Raw genomic sequence first — 25,662 nt, forward strand, 5'->3', positions numbered from 1 at the left:
TCTCTGGAGTTGTCGTTTATTGGTATATTCTTTTATGCACATATTTGGGGCATGGCGAGCTCCTGTCCCGTCCTTATGATTTTAGTACTCCAGTTAGAGGCTCGTAGATACATATATGGGGTAGTAGATGTCTAATAATCACCTCAGTGTATATTTTGTATATTATTTCGTAGCCTTGTAGGCTTACATGTATATGTATATATATACATGTTTTGGGAGATTCGAAAATTGGTTTATAACAAGTCCTATGTTGAAGAGGATAGTTGTCAAGGTTGGGTATGATACATAGCATGGTGCGTGGTGCTCGGTAGCCAGCTCCAGGTACCCGTCATGGCCCACTAGTTGGGTTGTGACAAAAGTGGTATCAGAGCAGTTCCGTCCTAGGGTATGTCTACGAGCCGTATCCAGTAGAGTCTTGTTTATGGGTTTGAAGCGCGCCACACTTATAAACAAGAGGCTGCGGGGCATTTAGGAATGATGACTGTCTTTCTTCTTCATAGATCGTGCGATAGAGCTATATTATAAGAATTCCCTTTTCCCTAACCGTGTGTTATGTTTTCAGCAAAGTTGATGAAAGAAAAAGCTATAACAACCTAGAAGGGCAAGATAGTGGTCGAAGAGAGGATTGAACGGGAGCCGCCTAAGGATATAGAGGAGGACGAGCCCCAGAGTAAGGCCCCATTTCGGTTTTCCCATACTTCGCCCACTTTAGAGGAGCAAAGGGGAGTCTTAACCTTAGCTCCAGCACCCCCAGTTCCTCCATCAGATGCCTCAAGCCAGGAGATGAGGCAGGCCATCCTTTTGCTGACCCAGTTAGTAGCCGCTCAAGTTCAGCGGGTGGTGTGGGCTATGGTGACAGAGAGTTGGAGGAAGAGGTCGGTCTTCGTGGTTTGATCACGAGTCAGAGGCGCCCCGAGGCAAAGAATCCTCTTGGCACTCGGCCTCGTTCAATAGCTAGATCTGCTTTCTTGGGGCCAGTTCAGAGTTTTAGAGTTTCTAGTTCCCAGAACAGGGGTGATTCAAGCCAGAAGAGATTACCCGTACCACGATGTACTCAGTGTGGTAGACTACATTCCGAATCATGCCGCTTGGGTTTGAATGTTTGCTATGCTTGCGCTCGACCAGGCCATTTCAAGCGCGACTGTCCATCGCTACGTGGTAAAGATTAGGTTCAGCCTATGGGATTAGCAATTGGTTTTTCATTTTCAGTACGCCATCCGAGACAAAGCTTGCAGACACCAACAGGCCATGGCAGAGGTAGAGGGGGAGCATCCGATTCGAGTGGTCCTCAGCACCGCCTTTATGCACTAGCGGGACTCCAGGATCTTGAGTCTTCCCCTGATGCTATCACAGGTATATTATTGGTGTCCTCTTATGACACATATGTATTGATTGATTCGGGGTTTACTTCGTTAGATATTACTCCTGATGTTGCCAACTGTATTGGGGTGAAACCTGGGCCAATTAAACATTTTGAGGTGTCTATACCTGTTGGTGACCCAGTGATAGCCAGAATTATGATTAATGAGTAAGAAAACCTCCACGAAGTGAGAGTTGATTGACATAATAAGTACAATGGAATTCTAGAAGGAGTAGGCAGGTACAACTTATGAGACAAGCCCTATTACTTATATTCTTTTATAGTAGTCAGCCTTATGCTGTTAAGTTTTATATTATATGTGTTTCTATATGTGGCCTTTTAAGGCATGGGATGTGTTTTCTGGGTTGTGTGCAGGTTTAGGATTGTTATGTTTACAAAGGAAACTCTGCCGAAATATTTCCCAGGGATCTAAGGTAAATTGTGGAGACCTTAGGTAGGACTATGGCAAGAAGAAAGAAAGGGCCCAGCAGTGAGTGATTGGAGACGAAGTTAGTAGCCGAACGTGGGATAAGTGTAGCAAGTACGCATTAAGCTGAAAGGAACAATGATGAGGTCAGTATAGAATAAGAAACAGGGGAAGGGAAAATGATACGCTTGGAATAGAAAGAAGTTTTATACACTAAGGAGAATTGAAGGGATAAGCGCTCTAGGAGAAGGTGTAAGTTAGAAAATTTGGCTAACCCTCTTCGTTTTGGGGAACTTTAAGTCATAAGATGAACTTGATGTATCCGTACAAGCCGATGCATGATACGCCGAATCAGATTATTAAGCTAGGTTTCACCTGATGATTATAGTGGGAGAAAAACTTTCATATCACTATAAGCCAGCCTTATTGACCTCAGTGAGACCTCGAGTAAAGAGGTTAAAAGAGATGTGTTCACAAAAGCTCCTTGCCTGGCAATTGGGTAACCTTATGGCCGCCGTTGTGTTCTGTGTTATAGTTCAGGTTATATATTCAGGAATTTACTCGAACGATTATATGACAGGGATTGTTACTACAGATATGAGGGAAAGCGAAAACAAGATAAGGTTGATCAATGACACAAAAGGAACGATAAGTGATGAATATTCGATACGTGTTGGAAGCAGAGAAGGAAGGACGAAGGAGTGCTGGGCAAATAGAAGCAAGGCCTACTAGAGCAAAGAACTCCGATAAGCAAAGGGCGGAAAAGAATCAAACCCTGCGGATCTTTTAACACTAAGTGGGAATGTTAATAGGTGTCGTGAAGCGATTGAAATTTTGCATTAGGTTGTGAGAACGGTGTGGCTAATTAAACTATGACGAGGAATATGGGATCCTTTGTTGAGTAAGGTATCTTCTGCATGAAGAGCGAGTTTACACGACATCTATACAAAGAATTCTAAAAGGACCATATGTTACCCAGTTATTAATATGTTGGGATCAGAGTACAATACTCCTTTAGCAGTGTGAACTGATCGGAGAAGAGTGTAGAGGGATTGACGTTGAACCTTAACCTACGGTTTTATTAAAAGATAGTGTTCTGAAAGAAAAGAGAAGAAAAGAAAGAGAATCCAACGGCACTCTGGAAAATGTTAGGGTTATTGTTCTGAAAATGAAATCATTCGAGAAAAGGATGAGGGTAAGACGAAAGGAGAGACAAAGTTTGGTTGTGAATGATCAATGGACTGACTTTATACGTATGTCAAGACAACAACAAATGGAATTGCATCCCCGGTGGGTTACACGGTAAAGGTCCCAGGGAGAGGTTATTGAGAAAAGGTGAGCCAAGAAAGGGCGAGTTGTGGACGACTCGGCTTAAGGAGTTAAGAGCGGTTATGAGCTACATCGATGGAAATAGTGAACATACGAGACGGTTTATGGGTATTAATAGAAGTAATGAAATAAACATTGGAGTAAAGACAATTCCCTTATGATTTGATAGTCGTGGCAACTAAACGGTAACCAAAAGAGACCATCAAAGAAGTAGTCTTCGACTTCCCGAGGCAACGTGGCCGCCGGAGGCGTAAGAATGAGATAATACAAGATATGGACCGTAGAATGGAAGACGGGCGAAGAATCCAACATGGCAGTTGTACAAAAATAAGGTGGGTTATAAGGTAGAGTTAAAGGATGGGCATGTGATGGAAGAGCGGTATTAACCTCGCAAGATACATCACGTGAGTATTGCAGCTTCAGTTCAAGCACAAGATAGATAAGAATGAAATGATATTTCAGTACAATAGGAGGCACCTGTAAATGATTTCATAGTGCGGAGATACAAGCGATGAGAGTAAGATTTGGATTAGAGGGAGAAGCGAGTGATGGACTAAGACGGGAAGTCAAGTGGAATAGCCACCGCAAGCAAGACACATAGATGCGAAGTTCCAATGTCGCATAATGACTAGGGAAGCATTGTACAGGGAAAGACTTGAGGGCAAAAGTAATTGACTCAGAATTTGGTAATACCTTTGCTAGTGGAAGGACGCAGAGTTTACAATAGGAGAGGATTGAAATGGAAATGAACTAGTTGAAGGCATGTGAATACTTGACGGTAACGACTTACAATGAAAAGGAATAAGTGGGCATGATCGTTTAAGAGAGAAAGTGTACGGGTGATACGGGAATTTCAAGCTTAGAGTACTCAAACACGAAGAAATTAAGGCCGCACCGTGAATTAAATACAGTAAGATGGATTTAAATGAGAAACTGAAAGCGAGTGGTGGTGGTGAAGAAAATAATGCGGAGTAAACTTGTGTAAGACAATTTCATGGTACTAATCAAGAATGAGGATAAATCTAGAGCTGAAATGGGTGTTGCAATTGTAAAGAATCATATGAGCTATCTATGAAAATTTGTCAACCTAAAACTCTTGGTTCTCTACCAATGCCTAAAGATCGATACATTTCGAGAGATCTGGGAAAGATAGGTCATCCTAGTAAACCTCCACTTTGGAATAGATAAGCGGATAGATCTCGTTTTCAAACTTCCCAAGGTATGCTAGAACACGTACGTTAAACCTTTAAGAAAGATGAAAAGACCTGTCAAGATGGCTTGGAATTGATATATACATGTGGCCACATAAAGGTTGCAAGAATGAGAGGGTATTAAATCATTGGAGTGTGGAAATTTCATTTCGAAGAGATTTGGGAAAAATTATTAAAAGATTCTATGAGAATTTCTTGATACCCTTTCAAATGGTTTTGGAGTAGTGAAGGAAGAACTAAAAATATAAGCTCGATGAAGGTATTATAAAGGGACAAGGAAGTAAAAGAAGTACATTGGGAAGCGTAAGAAGATATGAAGTCCAAATATTAGTACTTATTTCCACCCCAGCAAAAGTACAAGATGAAACGCCGTTGTTCCCAGGTATGTAATGCTTTCTCTTAATGCTTTTGGTCGTGTGTGGCCATGTTTTCGTGTTGTTGTTGTTGTTGTAGCCCTGTGAGACGATGTTATTCTGGGTTGTTATGACAGGATGGTAGTGCCATATTACAGAGAAAACTCTGGCAAATTTTTTGTAGAATCCCCGAGAACTTAACATTCGAGGACGAATGTTCCTAAGGGGGGGAGAGTGTTACACCTCAGAATTTTGGGTTGCTGAGCAGTGAATAGACTAACAAAAGTTAAGGTGTATGTGATGTCCCTACAAGTAAGAAGGGATACTCAATGGTTTTAATTAAGATTCCAAAGACATTTGAGGCAACGGAGGAAAGTTCGTCAAAATGAAGCTTCACTGCAGTTCTGCGAAAGGGGGATTCGACGATCGTTCTTCGTACCGTCGTACGGGTTGAAGCTTTATCGATTGTGTCGTAGAATTGATTTAGTGCCAAGACCATTCGACGGAACAGATCGACGCTCAGTTCAACAGACCATCCTTCTCACCGTAGAATGAAAGGAAAGGAAAGTTGCTCACTGGAATTTTCACCGCTTCAACGGTTAGATCGACGCCCCGTCGATCTGATCGACGCTTCGTCGTTCGTATCATATAATTGCCTGACCGGTCAGATTTTTTTTTTATATATGGACGACCCAAGCTCATTTTTTTCATTTATCATCTTCTCCAACCCTCTCCACACCTCTAGAACCTTCCCCACACTATATCAACATAAACCCATGATAAATCAAAGATTAAGCACCAAAAATTAGTAGAGTCAAGTGCAAGGATGTTCTCTAGGGCTTGTGGAGATCAAGAATTCCATTGAAATTAAAGCTAGGGTTTTCTCCAAGTGAAGTATCTTCATTCAAAGATCGTTCCTACACAATCAAAGGTGAGTTTTATGCTCATTTCATGTTACTAAGAATATTGAGTGGTTGGAAGGCTTGGATTATGGAAGAAAGTAGAGTATGAAGTTCAAATAATAGTGGTATGTTTGAATAGTAACTTGACTTGAATCATAGTTCTTGATACGTAATGAGTATAATCTTGCCATGAATGATATTAAAGATATTTCAAAAGCAATATATGTGAATGAATATGATGTTATGTCATAATTATGGTTATGGATGACTTTGAAAGGGGATTTTGAGAATCGAATAACGTCTAGCTTGATGAAGTTTGTTGATTATGATATTATGGGTGTTGTTGTTGAAGTTTGGGAGTTGTTTATTATATGGAGGAAGTTGTCGGAACAAAGGAAATGCTGCCCAATTTTCGTTAGCCTTTTAGTCACTTTAGTTTAGATTTAAGCATGTTCTTGATGAGCTAATTTAGTACGAATTCTCTTGAACGTAGAGTCATGAGCTTGGAAGGAGAACATTTAGTTGTCAAGAAGACGTAAAGGTATGTTAAGGCTAGTCCTCTCTCTTTCAAAGGCATGACTCTTATATTATGATTTCCCCTCTATATTTCCATGACCTTCTTACATTCCAAAGTTGAAAGTCTAAGATTATTAAGAGTCCCTCATGAGCTAGAGACAAGATATGGTCTATGATAATGATAATGATAATGATCCTATGTTTCAAAGATTCCGAAGCTTATGAGATGATACTATTACGAGTTACCAATCTTATTTCCTGAATTCATTGAGGTTATTTCTTCTTGTTGTCTTACCTTATAATATTATCTCCTTCAAGGTGAGACATAGTGATGATGACTGTTCCATAATACAATCGGAGGTCACCGACCATACGTCACTCCGATATAATTGCAGCTTTGATTGGGCTCACATGCATGCTTATTTTTATATATGATTATACCGGGCCTAGTTGGCCGGCGACACCACTACGCTGGGCGTAAGTGGGTGGCTTATGGATGATGATGACAGCACCACTAGTGGGCGGCGTGAGATGACTATCCCGGTCGCGGGATACCCGGACGCGGGCTAGTAATGATATATGACTCAGAAAACTTACGTGTATATATATATATATATATATATATACACATATATATATATATATATATATATATATATATATATATACACATATGTTATGATGTGGTTTTAAAAGTAAAAGTTAGCGTGCATGGTATCCGCCTTAAGAGGCAATCATATGTGCAGGTTATCTCTTTATCTCATGTTCCTTATCTCTTTATTATGTCATTATTCATGCCTTACATACTCAGTACATTATTCGTACTGACGTCCTTTCTTTTGTGGACTCTGCATTCATGCCCGCAGGTAGACAGAGAGACGGTCCAGATCCCTAGGATCATTATCAGCAGATACACCGGAGCACTCTACTTCTCCGGAGTTACCATTTATTGGTTTATTCTTTTGTGCAAATATTTGGGGCATGGCGTGGTCTTGTCCCATCCTTATGATTTTAGTACTCCAGTTAGAGGCTCGTAGATACATATGTGTGGTAGTAGATGTCTCATGATCACCTCAGTGTATATTTTGTATATTATTTCGTAGCCTTGTGGGCTTATATGTATATATATATACATGTTTTGGGAGATTCAAAAATTGGTTTATAACAAGTTCTATGTTGAAGAGCATAGTTGTCCAGGTTGGGTGTGATAGATAGCATGGTGTGTGGTGCGTGGTGCTCGGTAGCCAACTTCGGGTACCCGTCATGGCCCACTAGTTGGGTCGTGACACTTAGAATGTAGAATCTACCCTGGTCACAGTCCCTAGCAAAGTGACCAGATTCGTTAAAGTGTTTCCTCAAAACAATGTATCCTAGGTTGTCTAAGTTCTAAGTTTTGCATATTGATTTGTTTGTACAATTGTAATCAAGGGACTGGAATTTTACTTTACGCAGTTTTAATGAAAAACAATTGCTTATCTTATGAATTTATGCCTTGTTTATGTGATTTGAATAGTTTTATTATGAACTTGTTTGAGTGACTGATTCTGGTTGTGTGTGAATGTGAGATAGCCCTAGTGGCCATGAGTAATTAACTACATACTCAATTTGAACTAAAGTCATCCGAATTAACTTTTCAATTATGCCAAAAGGGGGAAGATTAATTAACTATGTGCATATGTGCTTTTTGACTCTTGCGAACTGACCTGGTTTACCTTAAGAAAACTGGACTATGAGATGACTGAACAGGTTACGCAGTTGACCAAAAGACAGGTGTTTGTCATCATCAAAAAGGGAGAATTTGTTGGCATAAGGTCATGTGTGAAGTTTTGATGATTGACAAAGTAAAAACTCAAATCAAGTGAACCAGCTTAAAGGCATGAATGAAAGATGAACTAAAGCTGATCAAGATAAATATGTGATGAAGAGCTGGTGAATCCGCCCAGACAAAGAGTATCAAGCAGAAGAGATCAGGTCTAGATACATGTGATAATTATAAAGGCAATGGACAAATTGGTTGACATAAAGTAGAAGTTCCAAGAAATATAAAAGGCCTAGAAAAGCGAGCAGCGCATAATGGGTAGAACAAGTCCATAGACATGTTCCATTAAAAAGAAGCTACAGAAACCAGTATACACATGTCCTATGTTGCAAGCATGTGCCAATACAGGGCAAGTGCAATGAGTAGATCAGATAGAGTATGAACCAGCCACATACATGATCTGTCACAGAGGCAGATATAGAGAAAAAGAGAAGATGACATAGTCACAGAGCAGTATTGAAGAATAGAACAAACATGAAAACATGTTTATTACAAATATTCATCAAGTGAAGTGGATGAATGAATTAGAAGAGAAGAGATCATGAAGGGAAGAAGTAAAAATGACTTTGATCGAATAAAGAGAGTTGCAAACAAAACACGAGAACTAGGTCTGCAAACATGTTCCAAGAAAGAGCAAGATCAAAGTCACAGAGTGACACAAGGCTAAAGACATGATTTATTCAAGCAAGAAATAAATCTGAATGAAGAAGAAGAAAAAGAAGACAGACACAAAGCAACACATGACCAATGAAACAGGTCTGTCAACATGTTCCATCATCCATCACAAAAGCAGGCTTAAGACAAAGTTGCAGGAATGAACAAGAAGGGGATGATGAAATAGGTTTGTGAACATGCTCTATCTCAGACAGTGCAAAGATTCAGAGGCAGACAAACCAGGTGGATGAAATGGGTTCGTGAACATGTTCCAGCGTACTACATCAACTAGGATTTGCAGATTTATGGTAAAGACTTGGCGGTCAAACATGAATATTTTCTTGCCATATTTGTTGGGATTAGTAAGACTTCTACACGGACAAGGAGTGGACTAGACAAGACAAGAATCCAAATACAGCACAAACCCTAACATCTCATGGGCCTACTCGAAGAGAGTTTTGTGTTTGCCAACTTACTATGTAGTCAATATTATAAATATCCAAGTCTTACAAAAAAAAAAGGCTTGTGCACCCACAAACAGAATTCAGAATATTGAGCAATCAAAAGATACATCAAGAATATTCAAGAATCCAGGCATGCGTCCCTAGTTCAAGAAGAAAGATTGAACGAGTTGTTCTACTAGATAATGTTTTCCAATTCTTAAGTCTAGAATCTAGTATTAGGTTGTTTATCGAGTTGTACTGTATCCGTTTTATTAGAAGTAGTTAGTTAGTACAAAAACATTGTAAATTCAACTTCAAGTTGGAGGTCAACTTGAAGGTTGCTTGCTAGTCAGAGATTGATTAGGAAGATAGGAATTAGAGGTTAGTTCCTAGGCTACAGAGTTTGTAGCTTGAATTTATAGAAGCTCATTGTTGTAAGGAAGTTTGGGGAAAATCCTACAAAGGTGTAGGTCGTGGTTTTTATTGCCTTGTGAGTCGGATGGTTTCTGTTACACCTTGGACATTTCGTGTTGTTGTGCTGTGAATATACTAACGCAAGCTTAAGGAGAACGTGGAGTCCATATGACCTTAAGGAGAGTACTTGATAGCTTTAGAGTGCGTACTACAAGATTTTGAAGCTATATGAATCGGTGAATCTAAGTTCATTGGAGGAAGTGAAATATAGGTTGCGTTCGGGAAGATTTTGCAATAACCAAGCTAATGTTGACTTTGTAACGTCTTGAGACAAAGCTATAGAGCTCCTTAGATGGTTAGTGAAGTGTTATACAAGTGCCAAGAAGGTTCCGCAAGGATTGGAAGTCAAACGAATCGACGAAATCAATCTCGGAAAAATAGAGTTATACGACCACTTATACGGTCCGTATAACTTTATACGGTCTGTATAAGGGTCCGTATAATAGTTGCAGTGAGGGGTCATCACTGGAGGTATTATACGGTCACTTATATGAACCGTATAAAGTTATACGGACCGTATAAGTGTCCGTATAATCCAATCGGGCAGCTTTAGTTTTTTTTTATAAAAAGATGACCCAAGTTCTTATTTTTCATTTCCCATATTCTCCACAACTCTTGAGAGATCTAGAATATTCCTCACACCATATTAACACAAATCCAAGGGAAATCAAAGATTAAACACCAAGAACCAAGAGAATCAAGTGTAGATAAGCTCACTAGGGTTTGTAGAAGTCAAGAATTTCCTTGATATTAAAGTTGGGGTTTTTCTCAAGTGAAGTATATTCATCCAAAGTTCATTCTTATATGATCAAAGGTGATTTTTACATCTATTTGATGTTATTAAAAGTATTTGAGTGGTTGAATAACTTGGATGAGAGAAGAAAGTAGAATATGAAGCTTAACTATGGATTTGATGGTATTTTGAGTGGTAAGTTAACTTGAGTCATGATTCTTAGTATGATATGAGTATAATATTGTTATGAATGATACTAAGGATGTTGAGGAAGTATTATACGAGGATGGATATGGTGTTGTGTTGTAGTTATGATTGTGGATGACATTGAAAGGGAGTTTTGAGAATTGAACATTGCTGAACTTGAAGAAGTCTATTGATTATAGTATTGTGGGTATTGATATTGATGTTTGGGAGTTGTCTATTATATGGACAAAGTTGTCGAAACAAAGGAAATGCTGCCCAATTTTCGTTAGCCTTTTAGTCGCTTCAGCTTAAACTTAAGCATGTTGCTAACGGCCTAATCATGGTACGAATTCTCTTGAATGTAGAATTGTGAGCTTGGAAGGAGAGCGTTTAGTCGATAAAGTTAAAGAGACGTAAAGGTATGTAAGGCTAGTCCCTTTTCTTCAAAAAGGCATGACTCTTATATTACCATCTTTTATATATGTCCATGACATTGTTACATCCCACAAGTTGAAAGTTCATGATTCTTAAGAGTTTCTTATGAGCTAGAGATGAGATATGTTCTATGATAATGATGATGATGATGCTATTTTTAGAGATTTCGAAGCTTATGAGATGATGCTATTATAAGCTTGGAAATTTTGTTTTATGATTTCATTGATGTTATTCCTTGTTGTAATCTCACCTCATGATATTAGTTCCTTCAAGGTGAGGCATAGCACTGAAGATGGTTCCATAATATAATCGGAGGTTACCGACCTTACGTCACTCCGATAGAGTTGTAGCTTTTTACTTGGTCTCTCGCATGCTTTATGTTATGTATATGTATGATTACACCGGCCTAGTTGGCCGGGCGTACACCACTATGGTGGGCGTAGTGGGCGGCTTATGATGATTACATCGTGCCTATTTGGTCGCGTACACCACAGGTGGGCGGCGATGAGATGGTTACCACGACACAAGCAGCGATGATCACACCGTACCTATATGGTCGAACATCTTATATATATGTATATATCATGTAGTGTTAGTTTAATATAAAAGTTAGCATGCATGATTCCGCCTTAAGAGGCAATCAATTGCAGGTTATCTCTTCACCTTACGTTTTCTTTATTTCCTTATTATGTTCTTATGCATGCCTTATGTTCTTATGCATGCCTTACATACTCAGTACATTGTTCGTACTGACATCCTTTCTTTTATGGACATTTTGTTCATGCCCACAGGTAGACAGGGAGACGGTCCAGACACCTAGGCACTTTCTCAGCAAATATACAGGAGCACTCCATTACTCCGGAGTTGCCGCTTATTAGTATATTCTTTTGTGTACATATTTGGGGCATAGTTGACCCAGCACCCACTGAGACTAATGCAGTGGAGGCTCAGCACGAGGAGCATCGCACATAGTGTGCCTCAGGTGGTCCTATCCCTTGTCTTGTTTATGCTTTTCGACGCACCGAGGGCGTGCATGATTCTTTAGTTGGGTGGGACTATTTGATAGTAGTATAGTGTAAATATGTGTTTAGGAACCCTCGCTTTTCTTTGCCGCAGTTCTTTTCCGAGGGGGTTTTATTTTTGTTGAAACCGCATGTTTAGGATGTTGCTTAGATTGAGTAGAGTAATTTTGACTTATTTGGTGTTACTCTGTAACTGATGGCATGTGTTATGATTTGTTGAAAAATTTTGGAACCTCTCGAAAATTTTGGAACCCCTCAAAATTTTTGAAAAATGCATACTAAAGACAGTTACTGGTTAACATGATTGATTTTTTATATGACATTATGATTATTAGGGTATTGTGTGTGATGAATGACTACGTAGGAGGTCACAAGTGTAAAAATAATTGTCCTTATGCCAATGTGTGTGTGAGTTGTTAGTTTAGTTCTGTTTATGCATGTATAATCTAGAACTTGCCCGGTTGGTCTTGTTTGAAATCCGAAAATTAGTTTAGTTGTGAAATGATCTTAGGCTTTCCTTGTGTAAATAGTCACTTTGCCTAAATAAGCCTTACCAAAAGTTAAAAGTATCCCTAGTTTCCTTTTTGAGCTCGTTGACCTTTTTCTTGGCTAGCCAATTATGAAACCGTACTCCTTTTTTGCAATAAATCCATCTTCGCACCCGTTCCCTCCTTGATGCTACTAGATAGATGAGGCAAAATGCCTTAGTTGGGGGTGAATTAAATGTGAAGTAGATGTTAAAAACATAAGTTGGGGGTGGTGGAGTTTGCTAGTGGAGATTCGATGTGGTAGTTGCGTATATATATAAAATAAAATAAAAATAAAAAAAATAAAAAGAGAAAAATCAAAAAATTGTAACACAAAAAGATTTGTGAGTTGGTTAGGAATAAAATCACATCGAGGTCGAAAGCTTGAAAGGAAATAAAGGGGTTGGAAAGAAAAGAGGTGAATTAAGGTGAAGAGATGTTGTAGTGTTCAAGGAGGTGAGTCACTAATATCCAAAAAGTATCCTACCCGTCCCCTAAGCCTACATTACAAGCCAAAACAAGCCCTAATGTGATCACAACCGAGTGAGCCTAAGGATGAAAACATAGAAAATAAGGGCAAGCCTCATGGTATTTGCATGTGTAGATATGAAGTTCTTTATGAGTGTGAGTGTTTTTCTCTTCTCTTTCGTCTTCGTCCCCTTTCTTGTTGTATATATGTGTGTTGGGACATTCTTTGGTCTATGTGAGGGCATAAGGATGAAAATTGGGCAAAATAAAGTGACCGCCTAAAGTAGCGTTTGTGTGCATCATAATATATTCGATAATGTAATGTCATGCATTGAAGCTTCATTGTTAGTCATAATATTCTCGGGTTGTGCATATGGGTTAAAATAGAAAAATGGGGTGGTCTTTGGAAGAAAAACGTGCATGCCCGGAGTTCAGAGTCAAAACCAATGTAGACAGCAGTACTCTGCGATATCTAAGTGGTAGATTGAGTCATTGTGTTATGCGACTTGCTTGAGGACAAGCAAAGACTTTAAGTTGAGGGTGTTGATGTGCCATGAAATTATGGCACATTCGATACTTTTTGGCTATAAGTTTTACTTGTTTTTAAGCAAGTCTTGGTATTTTTGATGTGTTTGTGACATGTTGCAGATATTTAACGTATTTCGGGAGCAAGTCGTGGAAATGGAGTGAAAAGATGTTCAAAGAAAGAAATTAACTGAAGCCTGAGTTATACGGAGGAACATACGGACCGTAGAATATTCACGGTCCGTAAATGCCATCGTGAATGCTTAACAGAAAGGGTTTAGACATGAAGTGGAAGTCTAGGCAGAAGTACGGACCGTATAATATTTACGGTCCGTAAAAGTGGATCGTACATCTAACAACTGGAGGAGATTTAACGGAAGACTGTCACTGATTCTACGGACCGTATAAAATGTACGGTCCGTACATTGATCCGTCGAGGGCAATTTTGTCAATCCAATTTTGTACGGCTTTGACTCTTATAAATACCTTATTTTAGGTTTCTTGTAGGGATATTCACAACAGAACTCAGTTTTATTTTTCCTTAGCATTAGCTATTCATAGTTTTGAAGTCTTTTGGAGATTACAAACAATTGCAATTAATTTCTCTTCAATTCCAACCAATCAATTGTAAGCATTATGATTCCCATTACTTCTTATTGTTCTCTTCCTTCTATGAGAAGCTAATTACCCTTACTAGGGTTGTGAACCCAATTGATGGGTGTCTTGTGATTGGGTTTGTGATTGATATACATATAATGGATTATTAGGGTTTATTTATTCTTCATTCTTCATTCATAATTAATGGTTGCAAACATTGATTAAAGCCATAAACCTTGATTTATTTGGGAAAATAATTAGGGTTGGTAAGAATAAATAACAAGGACTCGAAGCTTTAAACTTTGTTTAATAAATTCACTTAGGAATAAGAAGAATTTACTTGGCATGATTAATCGTTCTTCATAGTTACTTTCTTATATTTAGGAAAATCATAGAAAGAGATAATCTTTATTTATTGAAAAATAGTAGAGATTCATATAGAGATTGAGTGCATTCATATAATGATCCATCAGAAGTATATCAAGATCAATACCCATGATCATACACTCTATCTAAAGGGGACACAACCTTAGTTTCTTTTACCATAAATTACCACCAAAGCAAGTAGTTAATAATTAGTCACTAAAATTCAACTTTTACCAAAATCATCGGATTAAGACATTAGACCTAAACATAGCATCCTACGATTTTAGTAACCTTTTCACACCATATTCCCTGTGGAATTCGACCCCAACCTTGTTGGGTTACTATATTTGACAACATTCGCGTTATACCATAATTGGTGTAATTTGAGCGTATCAAATTTTCCAACAAATCATAACACATGCCATCTGTTACAGAGTAACACCAAATAAGTCAAAATTACTCTACTCAACCTAAGCAACATCCTAAACATGCCAGTTTCAACAAAAATAAAACCCCCCTCAGGAAAAGAACTCTGGCAAAGAAAAGCCAAGGGGGTTCCTAAACACATATTTACACTATACTACTATTAAATAGTCCCACCCCCAACTAAAGAATCATGCACTGCTCTCAGTGCATCAGCGTAAGCATAAATAAGACAAGGGATAAGACTACCTGAGGCACACTATGTGCGATGCTCCTCGTCCTGAGCCTCCACTGCATCAGTCTCAGTGGGTGCTGGGTCAACTATGCTGCTGGGAGGCTCGGTCTGAGTCCGCAAAAATGGGTCCGCTGGTGGAACAGAAGTCCCGGCCTCCTCTGGTACCTTAATGCTAGGTACCATCTGCTCAACAGGGGGATCCACACTGCTCGATGCCCCTGTGTAGTGGAAATCAACCATAAATTGCCGCGTGGCATGCCTTAGCTGGTGCTCTTCCAACTCCACTATGTCGACCTCTTCATCATCATCCTCTGATCTCGGCCTTTTGCCTCTATCTTGGGCTGAGGGCTCCTCCCTAGACAATCGCACCACTGGCACCAAAGATGCCAAGTCAATCGGCATAGCTGAGTGAGGGGGATTCTCAAACATTCCCCCCTTCTTTACCTGAATCGCAAGGATGTCGTCCTTCAGCTGAGTAATCTCTTTCTTCACTGCTTTCAGGTCTGCTGAAGACGATACCTTCTCCAAATCCAATATTCGCCTCTCAACACCATTAATTTTGGAGTGAATTTGACGGTGATACTGGGTAAGGGACTCCTGTAGCGGCTCCATCTCCTTCCCTAATCGCTTGCCGTGCTATAACCCTCCAACTCCCCAATAGGCTAGTGATCCGTCGATCGGCTCGTCCGCCTTTACATATGAGTCATGGAAATTTCGTCTCGTTAAATGGAATCATTATACCTCCGTGAAGTGTTGCAGAGGTGGATGTGACTCTTGCAAAGAAGTGGTGCAGGTCATGGGAACCGCTCAAAGTAGCAACCCTGTGGCCGCGAAAGAGGTGGGGCCCGACGATGACTCCGAAACCGCTGTAGAAGTTGGTACTGTCGTCGCAGCAGTCTCAAAGCCCTCAGTGGTCTCCTCTAATGTCGTTCCCTTATCCTCATTCTGATCAGACTCATATGGCACAAATTTTAGGGCTGTTACACCTCCCCAGCAGCGGCGCCAAAATTTGATACGCTCAAATTACACCTATTAATGGTATAACGCGGACGTTGTCAAATATAGTAATCCAATAAGGTTGGGGTCGAATCCCACAGGAAATATGGTGTGAAAAGGTTACTAAAATCGTAGGATACTATGTTTAGGTCTAATGTCTTAATCCGATGATTTTGGTAAAAGTTGGGTTTTTAGTCCCACAGTAATTTATGGTAAAAGAAACTAAGGTTGTGTCCCCTTTAGATAGAGTGTATGATCATGGGTATTGATCTTGATATACTTCTAACGGATCATTATATGAATGCACTCAATCTCTATATGAATCTCTACTATTTCCCAATAAATAAAGATTATCTCTTTCTATGATTTTCCCAATTATAAGAAGTAACTATGAAGAACGATTAATTATGCCAAGTAAATTCTTCTTATTCCTAAGTGAATTTATTAAACAAAGTTTAAAGCTTTGAGTCCTTGTTATTTATTCTTACCAACCCTAATTATTTTTCCAAATAAATCAAGGTTTATGGCTTTAATCAATGTTTGCAACCATTAATTATGAATGAAGAATGAAGAATAAGTAAACCCTAATAATCCATTATATGTATATCAATCACAAACCCAATCACAAGACACCCATCAATTGGGTTCACAATCCTAGTAAGGGAAATTAGCTACTCATAGAAGGAAGAGAACAATAAGAAGTAATGGGAATCATAATGCTTACAATTGATTGGTTGGAATTGAAGAGAAATTAATTGCAATTGTTTGTAATCTCCAAAAGACTTCAAAACTATGAATAGCTAATGCTAAGGAAAAATAAAACTGAGTTCTGTTCTGGATATCCTACAAGAAACCTAAAATAAGGTATTTATAAGAGTCAAAGCCATGCAAAATTGGATTGACAAAATTGCCCTCGACGGACCAATGTACGGACCGTACATTTTATACGGTCCGTAGAATCGATGACGTCTTTTCGTTAAATCTCCTCCAGTTGTCAGATGTACGATCCACTTTTACGGACTGTAAATATTATACGGTCCGTATAACTTGCCCGTAAATCCTCTTCTCTTTAAGACTCCTCTGGAACCAACATACGATAAGTTTCACGGACCGTAAATAATATACGGTCCGTACTTCTGCCTGGACTTCCATTTCATGTCTAAACCCTTTCTGTTAAGACCGTGAATATTCTACGGTCCGTATGTTCCTCTGTATAACTCAGGCTTCAGTTAATTTCTTTCTTTGAACATCTTTTCACTCCATTTCCACGACTTGCTCCCGAAATACGTTAAATATCTGCAACATGTCACAAACACATCAAAAAGACCAAGACTTGCTCAAAAAAAAGTAAAACTTGTAGCCAAAAAGTATCGAATGTGCCATAATTTCACGGCACATCAGCGGGGTCCTGTCCCGTCCTTATAATTTCAGTATCCCAGTAGAGGCTCGTAGATACATATGTGTGGGTAGTAGATGTTATGTGATCTTTCAGTGTATAGTCTGTATATCATTTTGTAGCCTTGTGGGCTTATGTATAGAGATATATATATATATGTGTGTGTGTGTGTGTGTGTGTGTGTGTGTGTGTGTGTGTGTGTGTTTTGAGAAGTAAACGAAGATCGTTTCGTAATAAGCTTTGTGTCGAGAATGGTGTATGTTTAGGTTAAGGTTGATGGTAAGTTTGACAGGTGGTGCTCGGTAGGCTAGCTCCGGGTGCCAGACATGGCCTTCTAGTTGGGTCGTGATAAAAGTGGTATCAGAGCAGTTCCGTCCTAGGGTGTGTCTACGAGCCGTGTCCATTAGAGTCTGGTTTATGGGTGTGTAGCTCGCCACACTTATATACAAGAGGTTGCGGGGCATTTAGGAATAATGACCGTTTTTCTTCTTCATAGATCATGCGATAGAGCTATAATGTAAGATTCCTCTTTTCTCTCTAATCGTGCATTATGATTTCAGCGACGCCTGTGAAGAAAAAAGCAACAGTTGCCCAAAAGGGCAAGACCACGACAGAAAGGCGGACTGAAAAGGAGCAACCGGTAAATATAGAGGAAGGTGAATCCCATAATGAGGCTCCATCTCGTATTTCTCTCCACCTATTTTTTAGAGGAGCATGAAGGGGCGTCGGCTCCGGCTCCAATGCCTCCTTTCCTCACGGTACTTCGGGCCGAGATAACCGAGGCTATTCGGTTATTGACCCGGCAAGTTGCGCCGTGCCTCGGCACGACGAGTGCGAGTCCTAGTGATAGAGCGACTAGTGCCAGAGCCCGTGATTTTATGAGTTTGAATCCTCCAGAATTTTTTGGGTCAAAGCCGGATAAAGACCCGCAGGGCTTTATAGATAAGATGCTAAGGACACTGAGACTAATACATGCTTTAGATACTGAGTCAGAGGAGTTGGCTTCATATAGACTACGGGATGAAGCCGTTCTTTGGTATAATAATTGGATACTTTCTATAGGGGAAAATGCACCTCCTCCGGTTTGGCAGGAGTTCGTAGATGCTTTCATCCGCCACTATTTGAGACCCGAGGTTTGAAAGGCCCGAGCTGACAGGTTTTTGAATCTAAGGCAAGGAAATATGAGGGCTCGGGAGTATAGTCTCCATTTTAATTCATTGGCTAGGTATGCTTCGATCATAGTAGCCGATATGAGAGACCGGGTGCATCGGTTTGTGAGTGGCTTAAGGCCACATTTGATCAAAGATTGCTTGACAGCTTCACTTCAGGAAGGGATGGACATCTCTCGTATTCAGGCCCATGCCCAGAATTTAGAAGAGCAGCAGCAGCCGCACAGGGGTGAGTAAGAGGACCAGATCTGCCGGTGTTAGTAGTGAGTATAGATGGGGTTAAAGGCCACAGTACTCCAGATATTCAGGCCAATCCGCGGCTAGTGCACCTCCTCGATTTGCGGGTAGGAGATTTGATCGCCCCATTTATTCTGGATCGGGTCAGAGTTCAAGATTTTCGGGTTCCTAGTTTGGAGGTGATTTTAGTCAGAGGAGACCACAGGTACCACGATGCAGTCAGTGTGGTAAATTACATACGGGTCAGTGTCACCGAGGCTCTGATGCTTGTTATGCTTATGGCCATATTAGGCACATGATGAGTGATTGTCCCTCGATGAGTGGTAGAGGTGGGGCTCAGCCCACAGGATCAGCAGCCGGTTCTTCTTCGTCCGTGCACCCTGCAGGGCAGACTCTCCAGACTTTAGCAGGTCGTGGCAGGGGCAGAGGGGTAGCATCCAGTCCAGGTGGCCCTCAGCCTCGTATTTATGCATTAGCTGGGCGACGGGATCTTGAGTCCTCTCCTGACGTTGTCACAAGTATATTATCAGTATTCTCTCATGATGTTTATGCATTGATTGATCCGGGTTCTACTTTGTCGTATATCACTCCTTATATTGCTGGTCGTATTGGGGTGAAACCCGAGCCAACCAAACCTTTTAAGGTATCTACTCCTGTTAGTGACCCGGTAATAGCTAGGCAAGTATACAAAAATTGTGTGATTATGGTATGTGATCGTCACACTGTAACAGATTTGATCGAGCTGGAAATGTTATACTTTGATGTTATTAGGGGTATGGATTGGTTGGCTTCTTGTTATGCTAATGTAGATTGCAGGACAAAAACGGTTCGGTTCCAATTTCCGGGAGAACCAGTGCTTGAATGGAAGGGTAACACAGTGATGTGCCGCGGATTTGTGGCACATTCGACGCCTTTTAACTATGAATTTTGGTTGTTTTCAAGTAATCTGGTTCATGTTAATATGTTTTTATTGTGTTTTAGGAAGACGATGGCCCAAAAGCAAAAACAAAGAACAAAGGAAAAGTTGGCCAGAAATGAAGAATCGACGGTCAGTCGTCCAGTCGACGGACCATCCTTTGAAGCGTCGATAAGCTCAATTTTCCAGTGATGGCCTTAGTTGAAGAAAATAAAGGACGGAGCTATCGACGAAGCGTCGAACTGATCGACGCTTCGTCGTTTGTGTCGTCGAACAAGATTTGTCAACAAGAAGAGAGAAAGACGGAATACTCGACGGAGCGTCGAACTGGTCGACGGCACCGTCGAATGGATCACATCACTGAAGAAATAAAGGACGGAGGAATCGACGGATCGTCGAACGATCGACGGTCCGTCGATCTTGCTATCAGGGGCAATTTTGTCAGTCGTTGTTGTGCATTTTTGGAGCCTATTTAAAGAACATTTTAGGTTATTTTTGGCAGCCAGTTTTTATTGCACACGTGAACAAAGTTCCTTTGGTGGGTGAGCATTGATTACTCCACTTTTGGAGCTTAGTGAAGACAATAAGATTCCATTTTCCATCATCTTTATCACACTTTGTAAGCTTTATGTCTCTATTATTGCTTACTACTTTTGTGACCATTATGTGTGAGTAGTTTCTTTAATCAAAGTTGTGGACCCAAATGATGGGTGTTATGTAATGGGTGTCTAACATTGTATATATATATATATAATGGGTTGTGATGTGTTTTATTATTTCTCATATTCATTGTTAGTTAGTGGTTGCAAACACTTGCTTATGCACAAACCCTAGTTTGTTTGGAAAGATGAACTAGGGTGTGAGTTGAAATAATATAACAAGGACTCGGGGCTCTAACCCTCGTTTAATGAACTCACTTAGGGATAAAATGAGTTCTACTTGGCATATTTAATCGGTCTTACTTGCAACTTTTCTACATTTGGAAAAATCATGAAAAGAAATACTTTCTAACTATTGGAAAATATTAAGAAGTGCATTAGAGATTAAGTGCATACAAAACCTCGACCCATTAGAAATATATCATATTGATACCCATAGCATAACATCTAATCACAGCGGGGACACAACTTTGGCTCTTTTAATCCAAACAAATTCCAAATACTTTAAAATAGCGAATACAAACCAGACCTCTCCTCTACACAATTCGGAATAAAATTAAAGTTTCTAGAGATTAGTTACATATATAATTAGTACCTTTTTCTCTCCATATTCCCTGTGGGATTCGACCCCAACCTTGTTTGGGTTACTATATTTGACAATGTCCGCTTTACGCCACTAATAGGTGTAATTTGAGCGTATCAAATTTTGGTGCCGTTGCCGGGGAATACGGTTTTGAAATTACTGATTGTTGTGTACTTTTCTTTAAAACTTTTTCTATTCCATCACACCTTGTTTGCTATTTTGGTGAACCAGGCGAACATGGCAGGAAGACATAATCGAAATCAAGGAAACCAAGGTGGGCTCCAGATAAATCCACCTGCACCAGAAGAGGAGGAAGATGAGAATATATTTGCGAAATTCATCAATGAAGCTGATTATGCTTCTGCTGTGGTCCCTCCTAGGACTGGAAATGCTACTTTCAAAATTGATAGTTCTATCTATTAGCTACTGAAACTTAAGGTTATTTTCGAAATTCTTCGGAGGACTGTCCACTCCGACATTTGAAGAACTTCCTGCACGTATGTGCTCAACAATCCCAAGGTGTTGTTTCTGTTGATGCACTTTGATTATGGGTCTTTAAATATTCCTTGTCTGGCCAAGCAAGGGAATGGTATCAAAAGCTTCCCAGCAATTCTATACACACCTGGAGCGAGCTAACCAATACATTTTTGAAGAAGTGGTTTCCACCGAGCAAAAAGGCTGAACTTCGAGATAAGATCTTTGAGTTCAAATAGCTTCCGGGGGAACAATTATATTCAGCATGGGAGCGTTTCAAGTACTATCTAGCTCAATCTCCAACTCACGGGTTTCCGGATGCTATTCTCACCGAGAAGTTCTACAAGGGGTTAGATACAATGAATCAGATTACCGTCAATACTGCCACTGGGGGATGCTTCATGGACAAGTCATTTGTTAACATCACCCGGTTGCTCAATAATCTCACCACCCACAATCAAGCTTGGCACTCAAATGATAGTGAAGTCTTGTCATATGGTAGTCCCTCTGTTGCCGCGGTGGCCAAAGAAAATCATGAGCGAGATCATGCTTTTGCTCAATCGCAAACCACCGTGGATTTGCTGTCAAAGACGCTTGCGGAGAAAGAAGCTAAGAGTGTGAATGTTGTTGAAGAAATGCCATCTCATGCTTCCGGAATGTATCAAGTCTCGGAGGAAACTTATCTAGAGGGGCAGCCACAACGTAAGGATGCTAATTATATCGATAACTCTCAAGGGGGTTATCAAAAGAAATGGAGACCCCAACAACAAAGCAATCAATATGGCCGAAATGATTATGGTGGTTCGGACATGAGGGATTACAACAACAACAATTATGGTGATCGGAATTCCAATGCCTATGTTCCACCAAAGGGCCGTTCTTCTAACTCTCAAAATTGGCGAGAGGGTCCTACCAATGATCAAGGGACCTCTTGAATGGAATCTATGCTTGAAAAGATCTTGGACAACCAAAATAAGAGTGACAAGAAGATGGAAAATTTGACCGAAGTGGTAGGCTCTCACACCGCTTCGATTTAAAAACTTGAGTCACAAATGCAAGATCTTTCTCGTGAGAAACAACCACCACAAAGGTGGGGCCTTCCTAGCGACACAATTATGAACCCAAGGGGTAGTGGAGGTGATCACATTGCCTCATGCAAAGCTATTTCTACTAGAAGTGGGAAGATTCTTAATACGGTGAATGAGAGGGTAGTTTAACCTATCATTGTCGAGCTGATTGATAATGAGGTTATTGAGAAAAAAAGAAAAAAAAAATGAAAAAAATGAAAAAAAAAAAAAGGAGAAAAGAAGGTGCGCCCCGGGGAAAAAAAGAACCTATCATTGTTGTGCCTTTGCCCAAGCATTGCACCCAATTTATTATTATGCTAGCAAGACCTCAATGGAGCTCAAATGAATTATACCGTCACCGCAAAAGAACTTCTAGCCATTGTTTATGCGTTTGAGAAGTGTCACACCCCAACTTTTGATAGGGCATGATGGGCACACGACCCTTACTTAGGGCTGAGCGAACCCGCTGACCCTCGTGATATTCATAATCTTACTGGACTCTTAAATCATGAAATGAATGCATAATGTAAGCTTTTCAAAAACATGCTTTCCGTCCTTCTCAAATCAAGTAAAATCTGTAACATAATGCATAATGCACATGATACTTACGGAAGCCGCTTACAGGACCGACATGTTATATACGTGACTCTATCTCGCAAAGTCTCTAACATAAATCAAGATACCATAACCTAGATACTCGACTCGGCGGCAAAGACTCCGAGAGGAAATGGAGCTCGCCAATCCAAATTGGAACATCTTCTACCAATATCCTCGACCCATCTGTATACACCTGCGTGGCATGAAACGCAGCCCCCCGAAGAAAGGGGGTACGGAATATGTACTGAGCATGTAAAGCATGAAATACAAGAACAGGATCATACTGAAATAAGGAGTATAGAAAATCATAAGGCTTGCCTCTGAAACATAACTCATGCGTATCAATATCATATCCAGCCCATTATGGGACTGAGGGACATAAGTAAATAATCATCATGTACATATACATATAACGTGTCCCGGCCCTCCAGTGAGGGACTCGGTGAGACATAAGTAAATAATCATCATGTACATATGCATATATAACGTGTCCCGGCCCTCTAGTGAGGGACTCGGTGAAGGAGATCCTCTCTCCATCATGTATACCATACTCTGCCCATCCTGTGGGCTCGGCGCCATCATCGTATCATCATATCATCATATATATATATATACCGTACCCGACCCTCTAGTGAGGGACTCGGTGAACAATGCTGTGAAACTGTGCACGAATACATACCCGACCCGGGACTCGGTGAAAGAAGTAATAATAGCTAGCACGAGCAGAGTAGTGAGCAACCATATGCATATAAAATCATCTTTTGAGACTCGATAGGTAAGTAAGCAACGCTCGAGTATTAAAACGATAGCCAAATTACGTTCTTTCTAATAGTCGCTATAAGCTGTATTAAGGGAAGACTCAGGGATCCTAGGCATGTATCAAACCAATCCGAGCCCGCCTAGGAAAGTTACGGGCATTATTCGTTATAGAATCCTCTACGGACGTATCAAGGCAATCCAATCCCGTCTATGAAAGTTAGGGACCTTATTCAACATAGAATCCTTTAGGAACAAGAACTCTTTATGCAACATTTACTATCCAATCATGCAAAAGACACAAGGATAATGGCCCGACCATATTAAGAAGGCTAATATCAAGAAGTGAATAAGAATCGTAGACATGCTCGGATCTATGAATAGAGTTACCCTAAGGCTCGTATCATATCTTACTTAGATCTAAGACATGCCAAAAGAAAGAAAGGGTAAGCTTTACATACCTCGTCCGCTTCCTAAGCTAATCCGAACTTAAGTCTCGGGCTTCCCAAGATCTAAAACAATGTCATTAGACACCAAACATTAGCTATAGGTAGTTAAGAATCCAATCCTAGGCTAGCACTTCATTTACAAAAATTTGGGCAGCATTTCCTTTATAAATTCAACAAACCCCGAGAATTCAACTCGGCCAATTCATCAACAACAATACCAACAACCATACTAACAATATCAACAATTAATTCAAAACGCATTCTAGCGTTAGAAACTCCCCTCTACATAATTCGACGGCATTTCATTTACATTCAAATCAATCACATACAACACAACCCGCCATCTTCCAAACTCGATACGAACAACAACAACACATTCCTCTCCTCCAAATTCACGAACTATACCAACAATCCACACGTTAACAACTTCATTCTCATAAATACAAGAAACTATATTAAAATCACGTTAGCTTCTAAAACAGCCCACAAACGATTACAACTTCAACTTGAACCATCAAACCTTCATTTTTACCATAGAATCCACAACAACAACAACCAAAAATACTAAGTAAAATTAGTTCATCATCTCTACACAACACAACACATACACGGCTCAATACCAACACACATAATTTCATGAATTTCATCCGTTTCCACACACTACAACATGCACAAACCATCCATAACATATGAAAAAGAGATTAAACCTTACCTTTACTACTTAGCTTCTCAACTTGGCTAGGGTTTGTGAATTGCAAGAACGAATGCTTTGCTTGCTCCAACGACTACTTCACGTTAATAAGGACCTTCCAATTGGTTGAAAAGCTAGAAGAAAATTATTTTTTTGATCAATATTTTGGACCCCAAGTTCGGCCAACCTTGGCCGAATTGTTTCTCCTTTTTTTTCTCCAAGCTTCTCCAAATTTCTAGAGTTGTAAATGTGATGAATAAGTCTTGCTTTGTCATCACTCCTCTATATATATATATATAGCCTCTACAAATACAAGGTGGACACATGCCCCCCCTTATGGCTTAAGACAATTGGGCAAGCCATGTGTGGGACCCACACACCCACATGGCCACATGGCCACTTGTGGCCTTTTCATGAAATATATTTTTCAACTTCTAGCCCCAAATTTTCCTTAATATTTCCACGCCAATAAAATTCATAAGCAACTTGTGCATTAAACAAAATCGAAAAATAGCCTTGTCCTTAACTTATCGCAACCAGCTTAAAATATTCCAATGTACAAAATACGGGATTTAACAAGAAGTTCCGGGCCTATCTACTTGGATCCAAAGTGGTTGTTCACACGGATCATGCAGCCTTGAGATATTTGATGACAAAGAAAGATACA

At 40.0% G+C, this 25,662-nt stretch overlaps 1 non-coding gene across 1 annotated transcript; it reads right to left on the bottom strand.

The window, feature by feature from the left end:
- Window positions 1-21,642: 21,642 nt before the first annotated feature.
- LOC132031641 (small nucleolar RNA R71) lies at window positions 21,643-21,748 on the bottom strand. Its single transcript, XR_009408322.1, has one exon. It is a non-coding gene; the product is annotated as a small nucleolar RNA R71 (small nucleolar RNA).
- Between the last annotated feature and the right edge of the window lie 3,914 nt (window positions 21,749-25,662).

This window comes from Lycium ferocissimum, chromosome 1, assembly GCF_029784015.1.
Source record: "Lycium ferocissimum isolate CSIRO_LF1 chromosome 1, AGI_CSIRO_Lferr_CH_V1, whole genome shotgun sequence".
NCBI lineage: Eukaryota > Viridiplantae > Streptophyta > Magnoliopsida > Solanales > Solanaceae > Lycium > Lycium ferocissimum.